This window comes from Pseudophryne corroboree, unplaced genomic scaffold, assembly GCF_028390025.1.
Source record: "Pseudophryne corroboree isolate aPseCor3 unplaced genomic scaffold, aPseCor3.hap2 scaffold_1433, whole genome shotgun sequence".
Lineage (NCBI taxonomy): Eukaryota > Metazoa > Chordata > Amphibia > Anura > Myobatrachidae > Pseudophryne > Pseudophryne corroboree.
The window spans coordinates 41625-64284 of record NW_026968061.1 but is presented as its reverse complement, the minus strand read 5'-3'; the positions used below and the strand labels follow the sequence as shown (position 1 = coordinate 64284).

General features: G+C 47.8%; 1 non-coding gene and 1 pseudogene across 1 annotated transcript; both read right to left on the bottom strand.

Annotated features, from left to right (window-relative positions):
* Window positions 1-2512: 2512 nt before the first annotated feature.
* On the bottom strand, window positions 2513-2654 carry LOC134996769 (U1 spliceosomal RNA; annotated as a pseudogene).
* Window positions 2655-2806: 152 nt separating this feature from the next.
* On the bottom strand, window positions 2807-2970 carry LOC134996753 (U1 spliceosomal RNA). Its single transcript, XR_010199332.1, has one exon. It is a non-coding gene; the product is annotated as a U1 spliceosomal RNA (small nuclear RNA).
* Between the last annotated feature and the right edge of the window lie 19690 nt (window positions 2971-22660).

The window sequence follows — 22660 nt, the reverse complement described above, 5'->3', positions numbered from 1 at the left end:
TTCAGGGGCTGGGGCATGGCCAACATGAGCCCCACACCGAAGGAGGGTGGGGGTGTTTAATGCGAACTAGGGGTCATCCAAGCGCAGCAAAAGGCCGCCATGCCCTGCATACCCCTTTTCTCTTTTCATATGCAGATAAGGGTTCCAGCCAACTTTGGCCCACTGCTTGGATGACATCACCGTATGCAATTCCATCTTCTGCAGACCTTCCCCAAGGAATGCTTGTACTAGTTGTTGCATTTGGTTTGTTGTTTGGGGGTGCTTCAGTATTAGGCAGCCTTCTGCCCTCCCATGTTCATCTGAAAATATGTGTTCTCCCTGCAGTTGTTGTCCCCAGATGAGAGTTCCCTTGTGCTGCCTCAGTTGAATCTCCTTTACTTGACAAGGGAGGCATTTTGGATTTTTTCTTTGGGTACCCCTACACCTGATGGTCTGATTGAGAGCATCGAACTGAACAACATTGGCAGTCTCTGAAGATTTTATCTATTGATTTACCTAATATATTATTTATTGAATATCCATTTATTGTATGTTTAATAAATAAACAAAATTATTAGAAGTAGCTATTTTGGGAACAGCATTCCTCTTAGTATGAAACTGTATAATCCTGTTGTGTGTGTTCCTTTAAAGTTCTTTAGTAAAATCCACTAGTAATGATGAACATCAGATTTCTTCCTCCATCCTCTTTTTACACTTTCTCTTGGTTCTATATATATATATATTTTTTATTTTTTTATTTTTTTTCCCTCCTTCTCCCAAAAGGCCCCCCTCCCTCCCCCCCCCCCTCCCTGTTTTAAATTTTTACATCTTTAAATCTTTAAATCTTCGAATCCTTAAATTGTCTGTTTAATAATTATTCTTTCTTCAATTCTTTTTGTTGTTTAAGCAGCAATGTAATTATTCCAGGGGTTAAAATAATGAAATATAGAAATAATATTAACAAAAATTAAAGGTAAAAATGAATTGATAGAATGATCCCATTAAAAGTAAATAAATAATATGGATGTTAAGCTGAGCGGGTTGGATTCGAACATGGGACTCGCTGCATAGAGTGCAGGTGATGTTTCCCCTGCGCCACAAGAGCTGCTTTAGTAGTGTGTTGGATTTATGTTACCCTAAAAGGTTTTATATAAGTAAATGGGGATCCTTAGTGCTGGGTCTCTGAATTATGTGTATGTGATTATAGAGATGAGGTATTGATTGAAAGATTAGAGCAGGCCTGGCCAACCTGTGGCTCTCCAGATGTTGTGAAACTACACATCCCAGCATGCATTGCCACAGTTTTAGCATTCCCTAATAGCAAAACTGTGGCAAAGCATGATGGGACTTGTAGTTTTACAACAGCTGGAGAGCCACAGGTTGGCCAGGCCTGGATTAGAGGTTAATCTGTATATAGATTATATATTTTCTGTTATTTTTTAAACCACCTTGTTGCTTATTTTATTATTATTTTTAATCACCATGTTGCTTATTTTTATATTATGAAATGCCTTTATATGTGCAATTGCAATTAGAAAGTTGTTCCATATGTGAGTCATTACATGTATGCATCCAATTAGTACATGTATATATCCAATCAACTAATTAGTAATGCTATTGGTCCGGTGCATTTTAAAAAGAGCCTGCTAGGCTGCTGATGTATCCTCTGACGAAACCGCTCTTGGATAACAGCGGAGAAACGCGTAAGGAAGGTGACTACCAGACACTCTGATTGCTGAGATATAAGCCCATTCATGAACGAGCTACATCACGGCGGACGTCTGATGTAAAGACAGCGGTGAAGGGGAAAAAGCAATTTGAGACCGAGCAAAAGGAGGTCTCTACCCCACGGCAGGGAGGAATATCCCGACCGCGAGTGCCAATAAGATCCAGCCACGGTTAACGACTGAGGCAGCATAAGGAAACTCTCATCTGGGGACAACAACTGCAGGGAGAACACATATTTTCAGATGAACATGGGAGGGCAGAAGGCTGCCTAATACTGAAGCACCCCCAAACAACAAACCAAATGCAACAACTAGTGCAAGCATTCCTGGGGGAAGGCCTGCAGCAGATGGATTTGCATATGGTGATGTCATCCAAGCAGTGGGTCAAAGTTGGCGTCAACCCTCGTCTGCATATGAAAAGAGAAAAGGGGCGTGCAGGGCATGGCGGCCTTTTGCGGCGCTTGGATGACCCCTAGTTCACATTAAACACCTCCACCCTCCTTCGGTGTGGGGCTCATGTTGGCTATGCCCCAGCCCCTGAAGCATTCAAGCTGATTTCTTGCAGCAGCTGGGCACTGTAACAGCTCCAGAGCTGCTCTGTAAGGCAAGTAAAAGGGCGTGGGCCCTGCAGCACTACCTGTAGTTTGTATTGTGCGTTGGAAGGCACAAAGTAAGCAGACTGGAGAAGTCAGGATAGTGAGCAAGGGCATAGAAGGGAGTGGCTCAAGAAAAGAGAAGTGGAAACAGACAGCAAACTAGGCTGGAGAGAGACCTGAGACAAAGAGATCTATATTATACGAGAGCCGACCAGGGGAAACACAAATTATGCAGTCAAGTGTCCAACATTTGGGGAAACCGCAGGAGCAGCACACCCAGAGTGCAATGGGTGAGCCTTGCCCTGGGAGAAGCACCTTCATGATCATAGTATCTCACCTGGCAGGTAAGTAGGAGTTGGGCTAGAGCTGGGGAGGGTCGCTGCTCGGGCACCCCCCTGTCAAGTGAAGGAGATCCAACTGAGGCAGCACAAGGGAACTCTCGAAAGAAGAACAAGGCTAGAGGAAGATCTGAGATAAAGAAATCTGACTTTTACCAGAGCTGACCAGAGGAAAGCACAAACACAGTACCTCACTACCACAAATAATGCAGTCCAGTTTCCCACATTTGGGGAAATCACAGGGATCAGCATACCCAGAATGCAATGAATGAACCTCACCCTGGGAGAACAATCTTCATGACCATGGTATCTCCTATGCAAAATAAGTATGATTTGAGATAGGGCTGGGGAGGGCTGCTGCTCAGGCACATCTCTGTCAAGAATTTATAAAGTCTATACATATATATAACCAAATGTCAATATATATATATATATAGAACCCAGCGCTCCTATCAAAACTTATCTATTTCACCAATTTGTTGCTTATTTAATCTTTATACATCTATTAATTTTTACCATATATTATAAAATACTCTAGGGCAGGGGTGTCAAACCCATTGGCCGCATGCCGCCCCCAATGCATCATTTTGTGGCCCACAGGCCGGGGTCCGACAGGGGTCCTTTTGTGGCCCGATCACCTTGCTTAGAGCGAGGGCAGGAGAGTGCAGCCAGAGTCTTTGCTTTCTATGTGCGGCACCATCTTCCCGAAGAGATCACCGGGAAGATAGTGCCCCTTCCACTGGCTACAGCACAGGTATACTGGGGTGGGGTAGCAAACTGGGGGCCCCAATGGGCCCCTCCAGCAGTCCCTCTACCAAAACACGTCTTTTGGTGGTTTTGCGGTGTTGTTATAACTACATGGTGACGATACTGTAGCACAGAGATTTTCAACCATTTACAACTCACGTCACACAGAACAAGATTTAAATATTGACAAGGCACACTGAAATATAATGGTGATGCATGGTGCAGTATCGTGTCCTAGGATGTCATGTCGCAGCTTCTCCATAGGTAACGCCTGAACAGGCCCGGTGACAGGGGGGACAAAGGGGACACTTGTTCAGGGCTCCAAGTATTAAGAACAGAAATAATGGGGCCACAGTGCCAATATTGCTTTTTAAAGTGTATCCACCAACTGCTCAATTTAAGCAGGAAAACAATTAACAGGCCAACTAAACCCTCCCCCCTCCTTTTACCCCATCACTTTGTCCAGTCCCTGTGGTCCATACTGTATTGCCATTATTATGCATGTTGCTGTGCTGGCCCTTTTCTGAATGTCCCTGCCACCGCCACCGAAGAGCTGGATAGCCCAGTATGAAAACCACCTGCCGGCCTCACTGACGGTCCGAGTCAAAGGCTCCATTTTTTTTTAAAGATCCCTCTGCCAAGTTAAGGGGGGGTTGAGGGGGCCCCAGAGATATCAGTGTACTGGGCCCCGAGATTTCTGTTGCTGACCCTGACCCTCAGGGGCGTATCTACCCCTTGGCCAGGATGGCACTTGCCAGGGGCACCATCCAGCTGTGCCAACCGTGGCTAAGGGATAGAGTTCTGCTGTCTCAAAAGGGCGCTATGGCAATCAGCGTGGGACTGACCAATTAGACGGTGAGGGAAGGATACTGAAATTGTCCCAACCCTGTTACAGTTTGAAACGCCCCTCAACTGCTGTCCACTGCTTCACTCCTAGCTCTGCCCCTTTGAAATTATTAATCCCTACCCCCCGGTAGGCGGAGTTCTCCAGGCCCATACTCAGGAGTCACCACTGCTGTACATTATGTGCCGGTTGTAGAGGCTGAGCGGGGAACATCAGAGAACGCCACAAATTACACAGTGGGCAAGGAGATGGCTGGAGACAGCTGCACAGCCATGCCTTGCAAGTTCGAGAGAGCTGTTGAATTTCAGCACTTCAAGTCAGAGCCTGCTGCCCAAGCAGTCCGTGACAGTTAGTGTCGAGGAGGGGGGGATTTGTGCATGTGTGCTATCAGTGTGTGTGTGGGGGGGTGGAGGATGTGTGTGACTGTGAGGGAGCTGTCAGTGTCAGTGGGGAGAGGAGCAGGAGGGAGTTGTCAGTGTGTGGAAGTGATGAGAGTTGTCAGTACTGGGGAAATGTGTGTGTGTGTGTGTGTGTGTACTAGATTTAGGAGTGTGTGTTTGTGAGAGGTTTCAGTTGGGGAATTAGAGTTCATACAGTAATTAAATGTTTTCATATTGAGAACTACATCTCCCAGCATATACAGTGTGCTGGGGATGCTAACAAGCTTTATTTAAAAGTTTAAAAAACATTGCTTTTATGACTGCAATGGTTAAAAAGGGAGAGCTATAAATCAATTTATCAGTGAATGATCGCAGTTTGAGCTGTTACATTTTACTGAACCACCTATCCCTCCACACTCACTACCTGTCCTCAGGATACATTTACCATCCCGGCAGACGGTATACCGGCGGTCATTTGACCGATGTTGGAATCCTGACACCACTTGGGAGACTGGTGCCGGCACACAGACAGCCAACATCCCGTAGGCGAGTATTGGAGGGAGGGTTAGGACCGGGGGAGGGGGTGTTAGGGAAGGCACTAGGAGGTGGGTTAGTCCTAGCTGCCACCCCCTGAGGGTTAGCCCTATCCGCCAACCCCCCCCAGAGGGTTAGGATTAGGATTAGGTATCATGTGACTGCTGGAATCCCGAGCGCCGGATGCCATACCCAACCCCCTTTACTTTTTCAGGCATTTCTATCTCTCCTCTCTCTATGGTGTTCCGATTGCCCACTTTCCCTTGTGCTTTTCTCTCTCTCTCTCTCTCCTTTGTTTAGAGCATCAGTTTCTGTAGTCCACTTTATCCTTATTTTCTCTAACGTCCTAAGTGGATGCTGGGGACTCCGTAAGGACCATGGGGAATAGCGGCTCCGCAGGAGACTGGGCACATCTAAAGAAAGCTTTAGGACTAGCTGGTGTGCACTGGCTCCTCCCCCTATGACCCTCCTCCAAGCCTCAGTTAGATTTCTGTGCCCGACGAGAAGGGTGCACACTAGGGGCTCTCCTGAGCTTCTTAGTGAAAGTTTTAGTTTAGGTTTGTTATTTTCAGTGAGACCTGCTGGCAACAGGCTCACTGCATCGAGGGACTAAGGGGAGAAGAAGGGAACTCACCTGCGTGCAGAGTGGATTGGGCTTCTTGGCTACTGGACATTAGCTCCAGAGGGACGATCACAGGTCCAGCCTGGATGGGTCCCGGAGCCGCGCCGCCGGCCCCCTTACAGAGCCAGAAGAGCGAAGAGGTCCGGAAAAATCGGCGGCAGAAGACGTTCCTGTCTTCAATAAGGTAGCGCACAGCACTGCAGCTGTGCGCCATTGCTCTCAGCACACTTCATACTCCGGTCACTGAGGGTGCAGGGCGCTGGGGGGGGCGCCCTGAGACGCAATAAAACACGACAGAAATACCTTACATGGCAAAAAATACATCACATATAGCTCCTGGGCTATATGGATGCATTTAACCCCTGCCAAAATATACAAAAAACCGGGAGATAAGGCCGCCGGAAAGGGGGCGGAGCCTATCTCCTCAGCACACTGGCGCCATTTTCCCTCACAGCTCAGTTGGAGGGAAGCTCCCCTGGCTCTCCCCTGCAGTCACTACACTACAGAAAGGGTTAAAAAAGAGAGGGGGGCACTAATTAGGCGCAGTATTAAAACATACAGCAGCTATAAGGGGAAAAACACTTATATAAGGTTATCCCTGTATATATATAGCGCTCTGGTGTGTGCTGGCATACTCTCCCTCTGTCTCCCCAAAGGGCTAGTGGGGTCCTGTCCTCTATCAGAGCATTCCCTGTGTGTGTGCTGTGTGTCGGTACGTTTGTGTCGACATATATGAGGAGAAAAATGATGTGGAGACGGAGCAGAGTGTCTGTAACAGTGATGTCACCCCCTAGGGGGTCGACACCTGAGTGGATGTACTGTTGAAAATTACGTGACAGTGTCAGCTCTATATAAAAACAGTGGTTGACATGAGACAGCCGGCTACTCAGCTTGTGCCTGTCCAGACGTCTCATAGGCCGTCAGGGGCTCTAAAGCGGCCGTTACCTCAGATGGCAGATACAGACGCCGACACGGATACTGACTCCTGTGTCGACGGTGAAGAGACAACCGTGATTTCCAGTAGGGCCACACGTTACATGATTGATACAATGGAAAATGTTTTTATACATTTCTGATAATACGAGTACCACCAAAAAGGGGTATTATGTTCGGTGGGGGAAAAACTACCTGTAGTTTTCCTAAATCTGAAAAATAAAATGAGGTGTGTGATGATGCGTGGGTTTCCCCCCGATAACACTTGATAATTTCTTAAAAAGTATTGGCTGCATACCCTTTCCCGCCAGAGGTTAGGGTGCGTTGGGAAACACCCCCTAGGGGGGATAAGGCGCTCACACGCTTGTAAGAACAAGGGCTCTACCCTCTCATGAGATGGCCGCCCTTAAGGATCCTGCTGATAGAAAGCAGGAGGGTATCCAAAAATGTATTTACACACATACTGGTGTTATACTGCGACCAGCTATCGCCTCAGCCTGGAGGTGCAGTGCTGGGTTGGCATGGTCGGATTCCCTGACTGGAAATATTGATATCCTAGATAAGGATAGTATATTATTGCCTATAGAGCATTTAAAAGATGCATTTCTATATATGCATGATGCACAGCGGAATAATTGCCGACTGGCATCAAGTATAAGTGCGTTGTCCAATTCTACCAGTAAAATGGTCAGGTGATGCGGATTCCAAACGGCATTTGGAAGTATTGCCTTTGAAAGGGGACATTTGGGGTCGTCCTTTAGACCTGGTGGCCACGGCAACAGCTGGGAAATCCACGTTTGTACCCCAGGTCGCCTCTCAAAATAAGACGCCGTATTATCAGGCGCAGTCCTTTGTTGGCAAGCGGACAAAAGGTTCCTCTTTTCTGCTCGTGACAGACGGAGAGGAAAAAGGCTGCAGAGATCAGCCAGTTCCCAGGAACAGAAACCCTTTCCCGCCTCTGCCAAGCCCTCAGTATGACGCTAGGGCTATACAAGCTCAGGCACGGTGGGGGCCCGTTCTCAATGAATTTCAGTGCGCAGTGGGCTCACTCGCAAGTAGACCCCTGGATCCTTCAGGTAATATCTCAGGGGTACATATTGGAATTCGAGACGTCTCCCCCTCGCCGTTTCCAAAAGTTGGCTTTACCGACGTCTCCCTCTGACAGGGAGGCAGTTTTGGAAGCCATTCACAAGCTGTATTCCCAGCAGGTGATAATCAAGGTACCCCTCCTGCAACAGGGAACGGGGTATTATTCCACACTATTGTGGTACCGAAGCCAGACGGCTCGGTGAGACCGATTCTAAATCTAAAATCTAAAATCTTTGAACACTTACATACAGAGGTTCAAATTCAAGATTGAGTCACTCAGAGTAGTGATTGCGAACCTGGAAGAAGGGGACTACATGATGTCTCGGGACATCAAGGATGCTTACCTTCATGTCAAAATTTACCCTTCTCACCAAGGGTACCTCAGGTTATGGTACAGAACTGTCACTATCAGTTCAGACGCTGCCGTAGGGATGGTCCACGGCACCCCGGGTCTTTACCAAGGTAATGGACGAAATGATATCCCTTCGAAGGAAGGGAATTTTAGTTATCCCTTACTTGGACGATTCCCTGATAAGGGTAAGATCCAGGGAACAGTTGGAGGTCGGTGTAGCACTATCTCAGGTAGTGTTGCGGCAGCACGATTGGATTCTCAATATTCCAAAATCGCTGCTGGTTCCGACGACTTGTCTTCTGTTTCCTAGGGATGATCCTGGACACAGTCCAGAAAAAAGGTGTTTCTCCCGGAAGAGAAAGCCAGGGAGTTATCCGAGCTAATCAGGAACCTCCTAAAACCGAACCAAGTCTCAGTGCATCAATGCACAAGGGTTCTGGGAAAAAATGATGGCTTCATACGAAGCAATCCCATTCGTTAGATTCCACGCAAGAACTTTCCAGTGGAACCTACTGGACAAATGGTCCGGGTCGCATTTTCAGATGCATCAGCGGATAACCCTGTCACCAAGGACAAGGGTATCCATCCTGTGGTGGTTGCAGAGTGCTCATCTTCTAGAGGGCTGCAGATTCGGCATTCAGGACTGGGTCCTGGTGACCACGGATGCCAGCCTGCGAGGCTGGGGAGCAGTCACACAGGGAAGGAATATCCAGGGCTTAGGGTCAAGCCGGGATACATCACTTCACATAAATATCCTGAAGCTAAGGGCCATTTACAATGCTCTAAGCTTAGCAAGACCTCTGCTTCAAGGTCAGCCGGTGTTGATCCAGTCGGACAACATCATGGCAGTCACCCACGTAAACAGACAGGGTGGCACAAGAAGCAGGAGGGCAATGGCAGAAGCTGCAAGGATTCTTCGCTGGGCGGAAAATCATGTGATAGCACTGTCAATAGTATTCATTCCGGGAGTGGACAACTGGGAAGCAGACTTCCTCAGCACGACCTCCACCCGGGAGAGTGGGGACTTCACCCAGAAGTCGTCCACATGATTAAAAAACTCGACAGGTATTGCGCCAGGTCAAGAGACCCTCAGGCAATAGTTGTAGACGCTCTGGTAACACCGTGGGTGTACCAGTCAGTATATGTGTTCCCTCCTCTGCCTCTCATACCCAAGGTACTGAGATTGATAAGATGGAGAGGAGAAAGCACTATATTCGTGGCTCCGGATTGGCCAAGAAGGACTTGGTAACCGGAACTTCAAGAGATGCTCACGGAGGATCCGTGGCCTCTACCTCTAAGAAGGGACCTGCTCCAGCAAGGACCCTGTCTGTTCCAAGACTTACCGCGGCTGCGTTTGACGGCATGGCGGTTGAACACCGGATCCTGAAGGAAAAAAGGCATTCCGGATGAAGTCATCCCTATCCTGATCAATAGCCAGGAAGGATGTAACCGCAAAAAACATTATCACCGCAATTGGCGAAAATATGTTGCGTAGTGCGAGGCCAGTAAGGCCCGACGGAGGAAATTCAACTGGGTCGATTCCTACATTTCCTGCAAACAGGAGTGTTTATGGGCCTGAAATTGGGGTCCATTAAGGTTCAGATTTCGGCCCTGTCAATTTTCTTCCAAAAAAGAACTAGCTTCAGTCCCTGAAGTTTAGACGTTTGTAAAAGGGGTACTGCATATACAGCCTCCTTTTGTGCCTCCAGTGGCAATTTGGGATCTCAATGTAGTTTGGGTTCCAAAAGTCACATTGGTTTGAACCACTTAAATCTGTGGAGTTAAAATATCTCACATGGAAAGTGGTCATGCTGTTGGCCCTGGCCTCGGCCAGGCGCGTGTCAGAATTGGCGGCTTTATCCTGTGAAAGCCCTTATCTGATTTTCCATTCGGACAGGGCGGAATTGAGGACTCGTCCTCAGTTTCTCCCTAAGGTGGTTCCAGCGTTTTCACCTGAACCAACCTATTGTGGTGCCTGCGGCTACTAGGGACTTGGAGGAATCCAGGTTGCTGGATGTTGTCAGGGCCCTGAAAAAGATGTTTCCAGGACGGCTGGAGTCAGGAAATCTGACTCGCTGTTTATCCTGTATGCACCCAACATGCTGGGTGTTTCTGCTTCTAAGCAGACTATTGCTCGTTGGATTGTAGTGCAATTCAGCTTGCACATTCTGTGGCAGGCCTGCCACAGCTAAAATCTGTAAAAGCCCGTTCCACAAGGAAAGTGGGCTCATCTTGGGCGGCTGCCCGAGGGGTCTCGGCTTTACAACTTTGCCGAGCAGCTACTTGGTCAGGGGCAAACACGTTTGCTAAATTCTACAAATTTGATACCCTGGCTGAGGAGGACCTGGAGTTCTCTCATTCGGTGCTGCAGAGTCATCCGCACTCTCCCGCCCGTTTGGGAGCTTTGGTATAATCCCCATGGTCCTTACGGAGTCCCCAGCATCCACTTAGGACGTTAGAGAAAATAAGAATTTACTTACCGATAATTCTATTTCTCATAGTCCGTAGTGGATGCTGGGTGCCCATCCCAAGTGCGGATTGTCTGCAATACTTGTACATAGTTATTGTTACAAAAATCGGGTTATTATTGTTGGGAGCCATCTTTTCAGAGGCTCCTCTGTTATCATACTGTTAACTGGGTTCAGATCACAAGTTATACGGTGTGATCGGTGTGGCTGGTATGAGTCTTACCCGGGATTCAAAATCCTTCCTTATTGTGTACGCTCGTCCGGGCACAGTATCCTAACTGAGGCTTGGAGGAGGGTCATAGGGGGAGGAGCCAGTGCACACCAGCTAGTCCTAAAGCTTTCTTTAGATGTGCCCAGTCTCCTGCGGAGCCGCTATTCCCCATGGTCCTTACGGAGTCACCAGCATCCACTACGGACTATGAGAAATAGAATTATCGGTAAGTAAATTCTTATTTTTTCCAGTGTTTCACTATCTCTCTGATGTATGGTCTAGAGGGATCAGTAATGCATTGTACTGTATAGAGGCGTCAGGGATGTAGCGTAGGGTATAGAGGCGTCAGGGATGTAGCGTAGGTTATAGAGGCATCAGGAATGTAGCGTAGGGAATAGAGGCATCAGGGATGTAGCGTAGGGTATAGAGGCGTCAGGGATGTAGCATAGGGAATAGAGGCGTCAGGGATGTAGCGTAGGGAATAGAGGCGTCTGGGATTTAGCTTAGGGAATATAGGCATCAGGGATGTACTAGCAGGTATATAGAGGTCAGTGTACTGTATAGAGGGTAGAGATGAGCGGGTTCGGTTCCTCGGAATCCGAACCCGCCCGAACTTCAGGTTTTTTTACACGGGGCCGAGCGACTCGGATCTTCCCGCCTTGCTCGGTTAACCCGAGCGCGCCCGAACGTCATCATCCCGCTGTCGGATTCTCGCGAGGCTCGTATTCTATCGCGAGACTCGGATTCTATATAAGGAGCCGCGCGTCGCCGCCATTTTCACACGTGCATTGAGATTGATAGGGAGAGGACGTGGCTGGCGTCCTCTCCGTTTAGACTAGAGTACTAGAGAGAGACACAAATTTTGGGGAGCATATTATTAGGAGGAGTACTACTTGCTGCTGATAGTGTGACCAGTGACCACCAGTTTAATTAATCCGTTCTCTGCCTGAAAAAAAACGATACACAGTGTGACACAGTCACATACCATATCTGTGCTCAGCCCAGTGTGCTGCATTATATGTAATACTGTATATCATTATCTGACTGTGCTGAGTGCTCACTGCTCACACAGCTTAATTGTGGGGGAGACTGGGGAGCAGTTATAGCAGGAGTACATATTTTAAGTACAGTGCACACTTTTGCTGCCAGAGTGCCACTGCCAGTGTGACTGACCAGTGACCACTGACCACCAGTATTGTGATTGTCTGCTGACCACCAGTATATTGTGATTGTCTGCCTGAAAAAGTAAAACACTCGTCGTGTGGTGTTTTTATAAACGCATTCTGCAGACAGTGTCCAGCAGGTCCGTCATTACATAATATATACCTGTCCGGCTGCAGTACTAGTGTGATATATATATATATTTTAATTTTATCTCATTATCATCCAGTCTATATTAGCAGCAGACACAGTACGGTAGTCCACGGCTGTAGCTACCTCTGTGTCGGCAGTCGCTCGTCCATCCATAATTGTATACCACCTACCCGTGGTTTTTTTTTTTTCTATCTTCTTGATACTAGTAGCTTACTTTAGGAGTCTGCAGTGCTGAGTCTGACAGACAGTGTCCAGCAGGTCCGTCATTACATAATATATACCTGTCCGGCTGCAGTACTAGTGTGATATATAATATATATATATTTTAATTTTATCTCATTATCATCCAGTCTATATTAGCAGCAGACACAGTACGGTAGTCCACGGCTGTAGCTACCTCTGTGTCGGCAGTCGCTCGTCCATCCATAATTGTATACCACCTACCTGTGGTTTTTTTTTTTTCTATCTTCTTGATACTAGTAGCTTACTTTAGGAGTCTGCAGTGCTGACAGACAGTGTCCAGCAGGTCCGTCATTACATAATATATACCTGTCCGGCTGCAGTACTAGTGTGATATATATATATATATATATATTTTAATTTTATCTCATTATCATCCAGTCTATATTAGCAGCAGACACAGTACGGTAGTCCACGGCTGTAGCTACCTCTGTGTCGGCAGTCGCTCGTCCATCCATAATTGTATACCACCTACCCGTGGTTTTTTTTTTTTCTATCTTTTTGATACTAGTAGCTTACTTTAGGAGTCTGCAGTGCTGACAGACAGTGTCCAGCAGGTCCGTCATTACATAATATATACCTGTCCGGCTGCAGTACTAGTGTGATATATATATATATATTAATTTTATCTCATTATCATCCAGTCTATATTAGCAGCAGACACAGTACGGTAGTCCACGGCTGTAGTTACCTCTGTGTCGGCAGTCGCTCGTCCATCCATAATTGTATACCACCTACCCGTGGTTTTTTTTTTTCTATCTTCTTGATACTAGTAGCTTACTTTAGGAGTCTGCAGTGCTGACAGACAGTGTCCAGCAGGTCCGTCATTACATAATATATACCTGTCCGGCTGCAGTACTAGTGTGATATATATATATATATATATATTTTAATTTTATCTCATTATCATCCAGTCTATATTAGCAGCAGACACAGGCCCTCATTCCGAGTTGATCGCTCGCAAGGTGATTTTAGCAGAGTTACACACGCTAAGCCGCCGCCTACTGGGAGTGAATCTTAGCTTCTTAAAATTGCGACCGATGTATTCGCAATATTGCGATTACAAACTACTTAGCAGTTTCAGAGTAGCTTCAGACTTACTCGGCATCTGCGATCAGTTCAGTGCTTGTCGTTCCTGGTTTGACGTCATAAACACACCCAGCGTTCGCCCAGACACTCCTCCGTTTCTCCGGCCACTCCTGCGTTTTTTCTGGAAACGGTAGCGTTTTTAACCACACGCCCCTGAAACGCCGTGTTTCCGCCCAGTAACACCCATTTCCTGTCAATCACATTACGATCGCCGGAGCGAAGAAAAAGCCGTGAGTAAAAATACTATCTTCATTGTTAAATTACTTGGCGCAGTCGCAGTGCGAATATTGCGCATGCGTACTAAGCGGAATTTCACTGCGATGCGATGAAATATACCGAGCGAACGACTCGGAATGAGGGCCACAGTACGGTAGTCCACGGCTGTAGCTACCTCTGTGTCGGCAGTCGCTCGTCATCCATAAGTATACTAGTATCCATCCATCTCCATTGTTTACCTGAGGTGCCTTTTAGTTGTGCCTATTAAAATATGGAGAACAAAAATGTTGAGGTTCCAAAAATAGGGAAAGATCAAGATCGACTTCCACCTCGTGCTGAAGCTGCTGCCACTAGTCATGGCCGAGACGATGAAATGCCAGCAACGTTGTCTGCCAAGGCCGATGCCCAATGTCATAGTACAGAGCATGTAAAATCCAAAACACCAAATATCAGTAAAAAAAGAACTCAAAAATCTAAAATAAAATTGTCGGAGGAGAAGCGTAAACTTGCCAATATGCCATTTACCACACGGAGTGGCAAGGAACGGCTGAGGCCCTGGCCTATGTTCATGGCTAGTGGTTCAGCTTCACATGAGGATGGAAGCACTCAGCCTCTCGCTAGAAAAATGAAAAGACTCAAGCTGGCAAAAGCACAGCAAAGAACTGTGCGTTCTTCGAAATCCCAAATCCACAAGGAGAGTCCAATTGTGTCGGTTGCGATGCCTGACCTTCCCAACACTGGACGTGAAGAGCATGCGCCTTCCACCATTTGCACGCCCCCTGCAAGTGCTGGAAGGAGCACCCGCAGTCCAGTTCCTGATAGTCAGATTGAAGATGTCAGTGTTGAAGTACACCAGGATGAGGAGGATATGGGTGTTGCTGGCGCTGGGGAGGAAATTGACCAGGAGGATTCTGATGGTGAGGTGGTTTGTTTAAGTCAGGCACCCGGGGAGACACCTGTTGTCTGTGGGAGGAATATGGCCATTGACATGCCTGGTGAAAATACCAAAAAAATCAGCTCTTCGGTGTGGAAGTATTTCAACAGAAATGCGGACAACAGGTGTCAAGCCGTGTGTTGCCTTTGTCAAGCTATAATAAGTAGGGGTAAGGACGTTAACCACCTCGGAACATCCTCCCTTATACGTCACCTGCAGCGCATTCATAATAAGTCAGTGACAAGTTCAAAAACTTTGGGCGACAGCGGAAGCAGTCCACTGACCAGTAAATCCCTTCCTCTTGTAACCAAGCTCACGCAAACCACCCCACCAACTCCCTCAGTGTCAATTTCCTCCTTCCCCAGGAATGCCAATAGTCCTGCAGGCCATGTCACTGGCAATTCTGACGAGTCCTCTCCTGCCTGGGATTCCTCCGATGCATCCTTGCGTGTAACGCCTACTGCTGCTGGCGCTGCTGTTGTTGCTGCTGGGAGTCGATGGTCATCCCAGAGGGGAAGTCGTAAGCCCACTTTTACTACTTCCACCAAGCAATTGACTGTCCAACAGTCCTTTGCGAGGAAGATGAAATATCACAGCAGTCATCCTGTTGCAAAGCGGATAACTGAGGCCTTGACAACTATGTTGGTGTTAGACGTGCGTCCGGTATCCGCCGTTAGTTCACAGGGAACTAGACAATTTCTTGAGGTAGTGTGCCCCCGTTACCAAATACCATCTAGGTTCCACTTCTCTAGGCAGGCGATACCGAGAATGTACACGGACGTCAGAAAAAGACTCACCAGTGTCCTAAAAAATGCAGCTGTACCCAATGTCCACTTAACCACGGACATGTGGACAAGTGGAGCAGGGCAGGGTCAGGACTATATAACTGTGACAGCCCACTGGGTAGATGTATGGACTCCCGCCGCAAGAACAGCAGCGGCGGCACCAGTAGCAGCATCTCGCAAACGCCAACTATTTCCTAGGCAGGCTACGCTTTGTATCACCGGTTTCCAGAATACGCACACAGCTGAAAACCTCTTACGGCAACTGAGGAAGATCATCGCGGAAGGGCTTACCCCAATTGGACTCTCCTGTGGATTTGTGGCATCGGACAACGCCAGCAATATTGTGTGTGCATAAAATATGGGCAAATTCCAGCACGTCCCATGTTTTGCACATACCTTGAATTTGGTGGTGCAGAATTATTTAAAAAACGAGAGGGGCATGCAAGAGATGCTGTCGGTGGCCAGAAGAATTGCGGGACACTTTCGGCGTACAGGCACCACGTACAGAAGACTGGAGCAACACCAAAAACGCCTGAACCTGCCCTGCCATCATCTGAAGCAAGAAGTGGTAACGAGGTGGAATTCAACCCTATATATGCTTCAGAGGTTGGAGGAGCAGCAAAAGGCCATTCAAGCCTATACAATTGAGCACGATATAGGAGGTGGAATGCACCTGTCTCAAGCGCAGTGGAGAATGATTTCAACGTTGTGCAAGGTTCTGCTGCCCTTTGAACTTGCCACACGTGAAGTCAGTTCAGACACTGCCAGCCTGAGTCAGGTCATTCCCCTCATCAGGCTTTTGCAGAAGAAGCTGGAGACATTGAAGGAGGAGCTAACACAGAGCGATTCCGCTAGGCATGTGGGACTTGTGGATGGAGCCCTTAATTCGCTTAACAAGGATTCACGGGTGGTCAATCCGTTGAAATCAGAGCACTACATTTTGGCCACCGTGCTCGATCCTAGATTTAAAACCTACCTTGGATCTCTCTTCCGGCACACACAAGTCTGCTGGGGTTCAAAGACCTGCTGGTGAGAAAATTGTCAAGTCAAGCGGAACGCGACCTGTCAACATCTCCTCCTTCACATTCTCCCGCAACTGGGGGTGCGAGGAAAAGGCTCAGAATTCCGAGCCCACCCGCTGGCGGTGATGCAGGGCAGTCTGGAGCGACTGCTGATGCTGACATCTGGTCCGGACTGAAGGACCTGACAACGATTACGGAGTCGGACATGTCGTCTACTGGCACTGCATATGATTCTCTCCCCATTGAAAGAATGGTGGAGGATTATATGAGTGACCGCATCCAAGTAGGCACGTCAGACAGTCCGTACTTATACTGGCAGGAAAAAGAGGCAATTTGGAGGCCCTTGCACAAACTGGCTTTATTCTACCTAAGTTGCCCTCCCACAAGTGTGTACTCCGAAAGAGTGTTTAGTGCCGCCGCTCACCTTGTCAGCAATCGGCGTATGAGGTTACTTCCAGAAAATGTGGAGAAGATGATGTTCATTAAAATGAATTATAATCAATTCCTCCGTGGAGACATTGACCAGCAGCAATTGCCTCCACAAAGTACACAGGGAGCTGAGATGGTGGATTCCAGTGGGGACGAATTGATAATCTGTGAGGAGGGGGATGTACACGGTGATATATCGGAGGATGATGATGAGGTGGACATCTTGCCTCTGTAGAGCCAGTTTGTGCAAGGAGAGATTAATTGCTTCTTTTTTGGTGGGGGTCCAAACCAACCCGTCATTTCAGTCACAGTCGTGTGGCAGACCCTGTCACTGAAATTATGGGTTGGTTGGTTAAAGTGTGCATGTCCTGTTTATACAACATAAGGGTGGGTGGGAGGGCCCAAGGACAATTCCATCTTGCACCTCTTTTTTCTTTCATTTTTCTTTGCGTCATGTGCTGTTTGGGGAGTATTTTTTTGAAGGGCCATCCTGCGTGACACTGCAGTGCCACTCCTAGATGGGCCAGGTGTTTGTGTCGGCCACTAGGGTCGCTTATCTTACTCACACAGCTACCTCATTGCGCCTCTTTTTTTCTTTGCGTCATGTGCTGTTTGGGGAGTGTTTTTTGGAAGGGCCATCCTGCGTGACACTGCAGTGCCACTCCTAGATGGGCCAGGTGTTTGTGTCGGCCACTAGGGTCGCTTATCTTACTCACACAGCTACCTCATTGCGCCTCTTTTTTTCTTTGCATCATATGCTGTTTGGGGAGTGTTTTTTGGAAGGGCCATCCTACGTGACACTGCAGTGCCACTCCTAGATGGGCCAGGTGTTTGTGTCGGCCGCTAGGGTCGCTTAGCTTACTCACACAGCTACCTCATTGCGCCTCTTTTTTTCTTTGCGTCTTGTGCTGTTTGGGGAGTGTTTTTTGGAAGGGCCATCCTGCGTGACACTGCAGTGCCACTCCAAGATGGGCCAGGTGTTTGTGTCGGCCACTAGGGTCGCTTAGCTTAGTCATCCAGCGACCTCGGTGCAAATTTTAGGACTAAAAATAATATTGTGAGGTGTGAGGCGTTCAGAATAGACTGAAAATGAGTGGAAATTATGGTTTTTGAGGTTAATAATACTTTGGGATCAAAATGACCCCCAAATTCTATGATTTAAGCTGTTTTTTAGTGTTTTTTGAAAAAAACACCCGAATCCAAAACACACCCGAATCCGACAAAAAAAATTTGGTGAGATTTTGCCAAAACGCGGTCGAACCCAAAACACGGCCGCGGAACCGAACCCAAAACCAAAACACAAAACCCGAAAAATTTCAAGTGCACATCTCTAATAGAGGGGTCAGTAATGCAGTGATGGTTATAGAAAGGTCAGTGATGTAGTGTAGGGTATAGAGGGGTCAGTTATGTAGTGTGGGGTAAAGAGGGGTCAGTAAAGATACTAAGCTGAAGTACTTAGAACTAGAGATGAGCGCCTGAAATTTTTCGGGTTTTGTGTTTTGGTTTTGGGTTCGGTTCCGCGGCCGTGTTTTGGGTTCGAACGCGTTTTGGCAAAACCTCACCGAATTATTTTTGTCGGATTCGGGTGTGTTTTGGATTCGGGTGTTTTTTTCCAAAAACACTAAAAAACAGCTTAAATCATAGAATTTGGGGGTCATTTTGATCCCAAAGTATTATTAACCTCAAAAACCATAATTTACACTCATTTTCAGTCTATTCTGAATACCTCACACCTCACAATATTATTTTTAGTCCTAAAATTTGCACCGAGGTCGCTGTGTGAGTAAGATAAGCGACCCTAGTGGCCGACACAAACACCGGGCCCATCTAGGAGTGGCACTGCAGTGTCACGCAGGATGTCCCTTCCAAAAAACCCTCCCCAAACAGCACATGACGCAAAGAAAAAAAGAGGCGCAATGAGGTAGCTGTGTGAGTAAGATTAGCGACCCTAGTGGCCGACACAAACACCGGGCCCATCTAGGAGTGGCACTGCAGTGTCACGCAGGATGGCCCTTCCAAAAAACCCTCCCCAAACAGCACATGACGCAAAGAAAAAAAGAGGCGCAATGAGGTAGCTGACTGTGTGAGTAAGATTAGCGACCCTAGTGGCCGACACAAACACCGGGCACATCTAGGAGTGGCACTGCAGTGTCACGCAGGATGTCCCTTCCAAAAAACCCTCCCCAAACAGCACATGACGCAAAGAAAAAAAGAGGCGCAATGAGGTAGCTGTGTGAGTAAGATTAGCGACCCTAGTGGCCGACACAAACACCGGGCCCATCTAGGAGTGGCACTGCAGTGTCACGCAGGATGTCCCTTCCAAAAAACCCTCCCCAATCAGCACATGATGCAAAGAAAAAGAAAAGAAAAAAGAGGTGCAAGATGGAATTATCCTTGGGCCCTCCCACCCACCCTTATGTTGTATAAACAAACAGGACATGCACACTTTAACCAACCCATCATTTCAGTGACAGGGTCTGCCACACGACTGTGACTGATATGACGGGTTGGTTTGGACCCCCCCCAAAAAAGAAGCAATTAATCTCTCCTTGCACAAACTGGCTCTACAGAGGCAAGATGTCCACCTCATCTTCACCCTCCGATATATCACCGTGTACATCCCCCTCCTCACAGATTATCAATTCGTCCCCACTGGAATCCACCATCTCAGCTCCCTGTGTACTTTGTGGAGGCAATTGCTGCTGGTCAATGTCTCCGCGGAGGAATTGATTATAATTCATTTTAATGAACATCATCTTCTCCACATTTTCTGGATGTAACCTCGTACGCCGATTGCTGACAAGGTGAGCGGCGGCACTAAACACTCTTTCGGAGTACACACTTGTGGGAGGGCAACTTAGGTAGAATAAAGCCAGTTTGTGCAAGGGCCTCCAAATTGCCTCTTTTTCCTGCCAGTATAAGTACGGACTGTGTGACGTGCCTACTTGGATGCGGTCACTCATATAATCCTCCACCATTCTATCAATGTTGAGAGAATCATATGCAGTGACAGTAGACGACATGTCCGTAATCGTTGTCAGGTCCTTCAGTCCGGACCAGATGTCAGCATCAGCAGTCGCTCCAGACTGCCCTGCATCACCGCCAGCGGGTGGGCTCGGAATTCTGAGCCTTTTCCTCGCACCCCCAGTTGCGGGAGAATGTGAAGGAGGAGATGTTGACAGGTCGCGTTCCGCTTGACTTGACAATTTTGTCACCAGCAGGTCTTTCAACCCCAGCAGACCTGTGTCTGCCGGAAAGAGAGATCCAAGGTAGGCTTTAAATCTAGGATCGAGCACGGTGGCCAAAATGTAGTGCTCTGATTTCAACAGATTGACCACCCGTGAATCCTTGTTAAGCGAATTAAGGGCTGCATCCACAAGTCCCACATGCCTAGCGGAATCGCTCCGTGTTAGCTCCTCCTTCAATGCCTCCAGCTTCTTCTGCAAAAGCCTGATGAGGGGAATGACCTGACTCAGGCTGGCAGTGTCTGAACTGACTTCACGTGTGGCAAGTTCAAAGGGCATCAGAACCTTGCACAACGTTGAAATCATTCTCCACTGCACTTGAGACAGGTGCATTCCACCTACTATATCGTGCTCAATTGTATAGGCTTGAATGGCCTTTTGCTGCTCCTCCAACCTCTGAAGCATATAGAGGGTTGAATTCCACCTCGTTACCACTTCTTGCTTCAGATGATGGCAGGGCAGGTTCAGTAGTTTTTGGTGGTGCTCCAGTTTTCTGTACGTGGTGCCTGTACGCCGAAAGTGTCCCGCAATTCTTCTGGCCACCGACAGCATCTCTTGCACGCCCCTGTCGTTTTTTAAAAAATTCTGCACCACCAAATTCAAGGTATGTGCAAAACATGGGACGTGCTGGAATTGGCCCAGATTTAATGCACACACAATATTGCTGGCGTTGTCCGATGCCACAAATCCACAGGAGAGTCCAATTGGGGTAAGCCATTCCGCGATGATCTTCCTCAGTTGCCGTAAGAGGTTTTCAGCTGTGTGCGTATTCTGGAAAGCGGTGATACAAAGCGTAGCCTGCCTAGGAAAGAGTTGGCATTTGCGAGATGCTGCTACTGGTGCCGCCGCTGCTGTTCTTGCGGCGGGAGTCCATACATCTACCCAGTGGGCTGTCACAGTCATATAGTCCTGACCCTGCCCTGCTCCACTTGTCCACATGTCCGTGGTTAAGTGGACATTGGGTACAGCTGCATTTTTTAGGACACTGGTGACTCTTTTTCTGAGGTCTGTGTACATTTTCGGTATCGCCTGCCTAGAGAAATGGAACCTAGATGGTATTTGGTACCGGGGACACAGTACCTCCAACAAGTCTCTAGTTGGCTCTGCAGTAATGATGGATACCGGAACCACGTTTCTCACCACCCAGGATGCCAAGGCCTCAGTTATCCGCTTTGCAGTAGGATGACTGCTGTGATATTTCATCTTCCTCGCAAAGGACTGTTGAACAGTCAATTGCTTACTGGAAGTAGTACAAGTGGGCTTACGACTTCCCCTCTGGGATGACCATCGACTCCCAGCGGCAACAACAGCAGCGCCAGCAGCAGTAGGCGTTACACGCAAGGATGCATCGGAGGAATCCCAGGCAGGAGAGGACTCGTCAGACTTGCCAGTGACATGGCCTGCAGGACTATTGGCATTCCTGGGGAAGGAGGAAATTGACACTGAGGGAGTTGGTGGGGTGGTTTGCGTGAGCTTGGTTACAAGAGGAAGGGATTTACTGGTCAGTGGACTGCTTCCGCTGTCACCCAAAGTTTTTGAACTTGTCACTGACTTATTATGAATGCGCTGCAGGTGACGTATAAGGGAGGATGTTCCGAGGTGGTTAACGTCCTTACCCCTACTTATTACAGCTTGACAAAGGGAACACACGGCTTGACACCTGTTGTCCGCATTTCTGGTGAAATACCTCCACACCGAAGAGCTGATTTTTTTGGTATTTTCACCTGGCATGTCAACGGCCATATTCCTCCCACGGACAACAGGTGTCTCCCCGGGTGCCTGACTTAAACAAACCACCTCACCATCAGAATCCTTCTGGTCAATTTCCTCCCCAGCGCCAGCAACACCCATATCCTCCTCATCCTGGTGTACTTCAACACTGACATCTTCAATCTGACTATCAGGAACTGGACTGCGGGTGCTCCTTCCAGCACTTGCAGGGGGCATGCAAATAGTGGAAGGCGCATGCTCTTCACGTCCAGTGTTGGGAAGGTCAGGCATCGCAAACGACACAATTGGACTCTCCTTGTGGATTTGGGATTTCAAAGAACGCACAGTTCTTTGCGGTGCTTTTGCCAGCTTGAGTCTTTTCAGTTTTCTAGCGAGAGGCTGAGTGCTTCCATCCTCATGTGAAGCTGAACCACTAGCCATGAACATAGGCCAGGGCCTCAGCCGTTCCTTGCCACTCCGTGTGGTAAATGGCATATTGGCAAGTTTACGCTTCTCCGACAATTTTATTTTAGGTTTTGGAGTCCTTTTTTTTCTGATATTTGGTGTTTTGGATTTGACATGCTCTGTACTATGACATTGGGCATCGGCCTTGGCAGACGACGTTGCTGGCATTTCATCGTCTCGGCCATGACTAGTGGCAGCAGCTTCAGCACGAGGTGGAAGTGGATCTTGATCTTTCCCTAATTTTGGAACCTCAACTTTTTTGTTCTCCATATTTTATAGGCAGAACTAAAAGGCACCTCAGGTAAACAATGGAGATGGATGGATTGGATACTAGTATACAATTATGGACGGACTGCCACGGTTAGGTGGTATAAAAAAACCACGGTTAGGT